Consider the following 8,288-nt stretch of genomic DNA (forward strand, 5'->3'; position numbering starts at 1 on the left):
CTTTACCAAGCTGTCTGGACAGTGCTGTCAGTGTAAATGCATGGTGGCAAGTTTGCGAAACTGTCAGAACTTGTACACTGAAAACATATTTGGACATCACTTCCCACCTCATCCCACTGATCATGGCTATTACAACTAATAAGCCAAAAGAAATACATAGGCTAATTTAACTCCTAACCAGAACAGGGAATATTGATTTGCATAGGAAAAAAATATGTTAAGAATGAAAAAGCAGATGTCATCAAAATGGCGGCATGAGGTCAGCCTCTGTAAATCTCCCCTGAAATTCACAACAAATTGAACCACTATAGCTCCACAAAGGACTCCCTGCACAGCAGACAGGCAAGACGAAGAGGCTCACTACTGAATTCACTTAAAGGTGGGCAAATTGCATTAGCAGGGGAGGAGGGAAGGGAGAAGTGTGGAGGCGGGGCCACACAGGCACAGAACACAGACCTAGCTCAGTGGCCGAGCTCGCTATATTCTGGAACTACCACAGCTCCGGGAGAGGAAAGAACTCGAACTGCTAGGGCTCCGTTTATGGGCCACAGGGCTGAGGGGGCAGCATATAACACGGCTGAACCCAATAGTCATGGCAGAGACCTTGGAGCAAAGACTGAGGGAAGAAGGCTGAAAACGGTTGAAGCCCTCACTGCTGAGCAGAGAACGGAAGCCTTAGGCACTGAGACTAGCCGCCCCCTCCCTACCCTCCCAGAGCTTGCCCCACCCCTACTTGCCCGGTGCTAGAAGTGGAACAGTAGCAGTGTCAGATCAAAAGAACAGAATATTTGCTGCTCTGAGAACTGTGGACCGCAGACACAGATTCGCAGTCCAACTAGTTCTGTCAAAGGGGAGAGAGCTGTGGAAACAGGGGAGAGAGCTGTGGTGGTGGTCGCCGCCATTGCTCTGGGCCTCTCACAACTCACCATGCCCCTGGCACCATCTATCTGGGCGGATCCCTGCAGAAGTAAACAGAACTGCTGAAATATACGGGCTCTAAATCTGCTGCAGGAAGAGCTTTGGAACTTCAAAAGCTCTCCATATACCCACACGAACACTGTGTCCTGTGACCCAGGCGAATTGTTAACAGAAGAGAAGCCCACCTTCCAGGGAATTCCCCCATTGTATGAGAAGCTGGAATAGTGCAGAGAAAACATAACACTACAGTGTGAGAGAGAAAAAAGGGCTGCAGTCAGAGAGAAAATAAAACATTCTACCAACACGTACAGTAAAACAAAAGAAAGAAAGACCTCTTCCTATCAACCTGTTGCAGAACCCACTCCTGTAGATGTCTAGGAAGAGAAATAATAAATCAGTAATTGCCATGAATAACCAAGGCAACAAGACAGCTCAGAAAGAAAGTGAAAAGTCTCCAGGAAATGAACATAAAGATATGGAAATATGTCATCTAAATGACAGAGAATTCAAGATTGCAGTTCTGAAAAAACTCAATGAGATGCAAGAAGATACAGAAAGGCAGTTTATTGAACTCAGAAACACAATCACAGAACAACATGAGCATTTTACCAAAGAGACTGAAATTTTAAAAGAACCAAATAGAATTTCTGGATATTAAGAACTCAATAGAAGAAATTAAGAATGAAATAGCCAGCTTAGGTAGTAGAGTTGATCAGATGGAGGAAAGAATCAGTGACATCGAAGATAGAAACTTGGAAATGACACGATGGAAGAAGAAAGAGACTAGAGACTTAAAAGAAATGAAAGAACTCTACAAGAACTTTCCGACTCCATCAGAAAGAGCAATATAAGAAGAATGGGCATACCAGAAGGAAAAGAAAGAGAGAAGGGAACAGAGAGTATATCCAAACAAATGGTCAATGAGAACTTTCCAAACTTGTGGAAAGAATAGGATCCTTGAATCCAAGAAGCAAATAGGACACCTAATTACCTAAACCCCAACAAGCCTTTTCCAAGGCACATTGTATTGAAGCTGTCAAAAATCAACCACAAATAAACTATCATCAAGGCAGACAGGGAAAAGAAGATGGTAACCTACATAGGCAAGCCCATTACATTATCATCAGATTTCTCAGCAGAAACTCTACAAGCCAAGAAGGAGTGGAATTAAATATTCAAACTATTGAAAGAGAAAAACTATCAGCCATGAATAACGTACCCAGCAAAGATATCCTTTGGATATGAAGGAGGAATAAAGACCTTTCCAGACATACAGAAGCTGAGGGAATTTTCTAATACATGCCCTGCACTACAAGAAATACTAAAGAGGCTATTCAACCACCATCAATAGGGACAATTTGTGGCAACCAAAACATAAAGAGGGGAGAGTAAAGGCCTGAACTGGAATATGGTAATGGAGAAAGTAAGCATGCTGAAGAAAATGGAACACTCTAAATATCAAACTTTCTTTTACATAAACTTAATGGTAACCACTGAAAAAAAATCCAGAACTGAAATATATACTCAAAAGAAGAAACAGAGGGAAACGTCGTAGAATACCACCACACAGAAATAATAGACTACAACAAAAAGGCAAAGAAACCATGAAGACACAATCTTGCCAGAAAACTAAAGACAGAATGATAGGAAAGCCTCACATATCAATAATCACCCTAAATGTAAATGGAACTGAACTCACCAATAAAAAGGCACAGAGTAGCAGATTGGATCAAAAAACTAAACTCAACTATATTTTGTTTCCAAGAGATACATCTCATCTACAAGGACAAGCATAGACTCAAAGTAAAAGGGGGGAAATTGACATTTCAAATGGTATCCAGAGAAAATCAGGTGTAGCCATAATGATATCAGATGAAACAGACTTCAGGGTGAAAAAGATAACAAGAGACAAAGATGGACATTTCATAATGGTAAAGGGGACTATATAACAAGAAGACATAACAGTCATCATTATTTATGCCCCCAATCAGGGAGCACCGAAAAATACCAAGCAACTACTAACAGAACTAAAGGGAGAAATTGACCAAAATACAATTATACTAGGGGACTTAAATACATCATTGACAGCTATGGATAGATCACCCAAACAGAAAATAAATAACGAAATAGTAGCCCTAAATGACACATTAGATGAAATGGACATAATTGACATTTATAGAGCACTTCATCCTAAAACATCAGACTATACATTTTTTTCTAGTGTACATGGAACATTCTCAAGGATAGACCATATATTGGGACATAAAACTAACCTCAGCAAATTTAAGAAGATTGAAATCATACCAAGCATATTCTCTGATGACAAGGCTTTGAAATTGGATATAAACTGCAAAAAGAAAGCAGGAAAAAACACAAATACATGGAGATTAAACAACATACTTTTAAAGAATGTCCACGTCAAAGAAGAAATTAGCGGAGAGATCAAAAGATACATAGAAACAAATGACAATGAAAATGCATCCTACCAAAATTTTTGGGATGCAGCAAAAGCAATATCTCAAGAAACAAGAAAAATCCCAAATAAATAACCTCATGTTACACCTTAAAGAACTAGAAAAAGAAGAACAAATGAAACCTAAGGTCAGCAGAAGAAAGGAAATAATAAAAATCAGAGCAGAACTAAATAAAATAGAGAACAAAAAGACAATAGAAAAAATTAATGTGACAAAGAGCTGGTTCTATGAAAAGATTGACAAAATTGACAAACCCTTGGCTAGACTCACTAAGAGAAAAGAGAGAAGACACTAATAAACAAAATCAGAAATGAAAAAGGGGAAGTTATCACGGATGCCACAGAAATACAAAGGATCATCCAAGAATACTATGAAGGACTATATGCCACCAGATTTAATAACTTAGAAGAAATGGACAAGTTCTTAGAAATATATAGCCTTCCTAGGGTGAACCATGAAGAACTGGAAAATCTAAACAGACCAATCACCAGTAAGGAAATTGAATCATTCATCCAAAAACTTCCCAAAAGCAAAAGTCCGGGACCAGATGGCTTCACTAGTGAATTCTACCAAACCTTCAAACAGGATCTAATACCAATCCTGCTCAAACTCTTCCAAAAAATTGAAGAAGAGACAGTACTCCCTAACTCATTTTATGAGGCAACATTACCCTGATACCAAAACCTGGCAAGCACAACACAAAAAAAGAAAACTACAGACCAATATCTCTGATGAATACAGATGCAAAAATCCTAAACAATATTTAAGCAAATCGAATACAACAATGCATTAAAAAGATTATTCATCACGACCAAGTGGGGTTCATCCCAGGGGCAAAAGGATGGTTTAACATACGCAAATCCATCAATGTGATACATCACATAAACAAAATAAAGGACAAAAATCATATGATTATATCAATTGATGCAGAAAAAGCATTTGACAAGCTACAACATCCATTTATGATTAAAACACTTAATAAAATAGGTATAGAAGGAAAATACCTTAACATAGTAAAGGCCATATATGACAAGCCATCAGCTAATCTCATAATTAATGGTGAAAAGCTGAAGCCCTTTGCTCTACGTTCAGGAACATGACAGGGTGGTCCCCATCACCTCTGTTTTTCAACATAGTGTTGGAAGTCCTCGCCAGAGCAATCAGGCAAGAGAAAGAAATAAAAGGCATCCAAATTGGGAATGAAGAAGATAAATTGTCACTCTTTGCAGATGACATGATACTGTATATAGAAAACCCTAAAGATTCCACCAAAAAGATATTAGAAACAATAAACGAATACAGTCAAGTTGCTGGCTACAAAATCAACGTACAAAAGTCGATTGCATTCCTATATACTAACAGTGAAATCTCAGAAAAAAAAATACAAAAACAATTCCTTTTGCCATTGCAGTAAAAAGAATAAAATACCTAGGAATAAACTTAACCAAGGCTGTGAAAGACCTACATGCTGAAAACTACAAGACATTTTTAAAAGAAATTGAAGAAGACACAAATAAATTGAAAAACATTCCGTGCTCATGGATTGGAAGAATTAACATAGTTAAAATGGCCATATTACCCAAAGCAATATACAGATTTAATACAATTCCCATCAAAATCCCAATTGCATTTTTTAAAGAAATAGAACAAAAAATCATCAGATTTGTTTGGAACCACAAAAGACCCCAAAATAGCCAAAACAATCTTTTTAAAAAAAGCAATGCTAGAGATATCACACTCCCTGACTTTAGCTTGTACTACAGGGCAACAATAATCAAAACAGCACGGTACTGGCAGAAAAACAGGCACGTAGACCAATGGAATAGAACTGAGTACCCAGAAATAAACCCCCATAAATACGGACAGATAATTTTTGACAAAGAAGCAAAAAACATACAATGTCGAAAAGACAGCCTCTTCAATAAATGGTGCTGGGAGAATTGGAAAGCCACGTGCAAAAGAATGAAACTAGACTGCTATCTGTCACCATGTACCAAAATTAATTCAAAATGGATCAAAGACTTAAGCATAGGACTTGAAACAATAAACTGCATAGAAGAAAACATAGGTACTAAACTTATGGACCTTGGGTTCAAAGAGCATTTTATGAATTTGACTCCAAAGGCAAGTGAAGTAAAAGCTAAAATAAATGAATGGGACTATATGAAACTTAAAAACTTCTGCACAGGAAAAGAAACCATCAACAAAATAAAGAGGCAATCAACTGAATGGGAGAAGATTTTTGCAAACAGTGCCTCCGATAAGGTGCTAATATCCAAAATATACAAGGAACTCATGAAACTCAACAACAAAAAACAAACAACCCAATTGAAAAATGGACAGAGGACCTGAAGAGACATTTCTCCAAAGAGGACTTACAAATGGCAAATAGACATATGAAAAAAATGCTCAACATCACTAATCATCAGAGAAATGCAAATAAAAACCACAATGAGATACCACCTCACCCCAGTTAGAATGGCTATCATCAACAAGTCAAATAGTAACAAGGGTTGGAGAGTCTGTGGAGAAAAAGGAAACCTCATACACTGTTGGTGGGAATGCAGACTGGTGCAGCCGCTATGGAAGGCAGTGTGGAGGTTCCTCAAAAAATTACAAATAGAATTACCCTATGACCCAGCAATCCCACTCCTGGGTATCTACCCAAAAAATCTGAAAACATTTATTCGTAAAGACACGTCTGCTCCAATGTTCATTGCAGGTTTATTTACGGTGGCCAAGACATGGAAACAACCAAAATGTCCTTCGATAGATGAATGGATAAAGAAGTTGTGGTATATGTACACAATGGAATACTATTCAGCGGTAAGAAAAAATGACCATTTGTGACAACATGGATGGATCTTGAGAGTATAATGCTAAGTGAAATAAATCAGACAGAAAAGGCAGAGAACCATATGATTTCACTGATAGGTGGTATGTAAATCAAAAACAACAAAAGAACAAGACAAACAAATGAGAAACAAAAACTCATAGACACAGACAACAGTTTAGTGGTTACCAGAGGGTAAGGGGGGTGAGGGGTGGGAGATGAGGGTAAAGGGGATCAAATATACGGTGACAGAAGGAGAACTGACTCTGGGTGGTGAACACACAATGGGATTTATAGACGATGTAATACAGAATTGTACACCTGAAATCTATGTAACTTTACTGACAATTGTCACCCCAATAAACTTTAATTTAAAAAAATAAAGGAAAAAGCACTGCTTCCTAAGGCAAAACAAAACAAAACAAAACAGAAGATATTGAAGGAGAATGCTGAAGAGAGAGAGAGAGAGAGAGAGAGAGAGAGAGAGAGAGAGAGAGAGAGAAGGCATGTCAGATGGGGAGCGAGGAAAGGATTTTTATTTCATAGCCAAAGTAATTAAAATGCCTTATGGTAAAGATGGCAGTCTATTCTAAGATGCTTTTAGGCCCAACTTTAGCAGAAGGCTGGGCCCTACTGTCTACCACCCCCAGTGCTATTTCCCCCTCACTCCTATGATCAGAAGACACTCACTTGTCAATCTTAGATAACCTGCCCAGCAAATGCTCTTCACTCCTGAGACAGGTCAGAGTCACCACCAGTTCACCAGGAAATCTCAACAGGGCGTTACATCTGTTCATCGATTCAATCAGCCAGTAAGCAGACAATTAGTCTGAAAACATTTACCAAATACCTGGCATTGTGCTGTAAAGTGCTGAGCAACATGGACACAAGTGCCACCCTGATAGGGCTTATAGTTTAGTGGGATCAACAGATAGATACTGATGTAATAAAATAAAACGGCTGTGGGCTCTGCTTTAATCTGGGATGGAGTGGGTATGTGTGTGTGAGGGGGTGTTGGTGAACATAGCTCTGAAAAAGGTAAATCTGAACTGAGATCTCAACAAGAAATAGGAGTGAATTAGGATGTGTGCCTCCAACAGAGGAAAGAGAATATGGAAAACCCTTGAGACAGGCAGGAGCATGGGACAGTCAAAGAACTGACCCGTTACTGAAAAGCAGAAAGGCAGAAATGGATCCGGCATAGACAAGCGGTAAATGTTTCCAACAAACAAATAATGGATGAGTGAACACATGAATGAACAGGTATCCAGTTACACAATCACCCAGCATTCCAGACATTCATTCACACACGGATACTCAGTAAAATCCTACTTGTTCATTCCTTTTTCCGTCTCCCAGTTTACCTTTTTAAAATTCAAGTTTAATTCAAGTGGAAAAATTAGAGAAAGTGAAAAAAAAGGCAGCAGAGCCATCCTCTCCAGTATCTTCAAACTGAGAGTCAAACTTTCCTGAATTCAAACACCCTACAGGAGGAGAGTAGTGTGCCTGGCATTTAGTTAGGAAGAGATAAGTAGATGATAGATAGATAGATAGATGATAGATAGATAGATAGATAGATAGATAGATAGATAGATAGATAGATAGATAGATAGACAGATATAATCTGTACCATAAAGGTAGCTATTATTACTTCTAATTTTGAAGATAAAGAACAGAAAGATTTTGCTACTTTGCCAACATCCTAGCAGCGCTATTCAAATAGCCAAAATGTAGGGGAACAAATGTCCATCAACTGATGAATGGATTTTAAAAATGTGATATGTCCACACAGTGAAGTATTTTTCAGCTATAAAAAGGGAAAATATACCACATATGCTACAATATTGATATACCTGAAAACATTATGCTAATTGAAAAAAGCCAGACACAAAAAGCTGTATATTGTCTGACTCCATTTATATGAAATGTCCAGAAGAGGTAAATCCACAAAGACAGAAAGTAGATTCATGGTTGCTAGGAACTGGGGGCCGATAAAATGTGCAGTGACTGTAAATGTGTCTGTGTTTCTTTGGGGGTAATGAAAGTGTTCTAAAATTAGATAG

The sequence above is a fragment of the Rhinolophus hipposideros genome, assembly GCF_964194185.1.
Source record: "Rhinolophus hipposideros genome assembly, chromosome: 10".
Taxonomy (NCBI): domain Eukaryota; kingdom Metazoa; phylum Chordata; class Mammalia; order Chiroptera; family Rhinolophidae; genus Rhinolophus; species Rhinolophus hipposideros.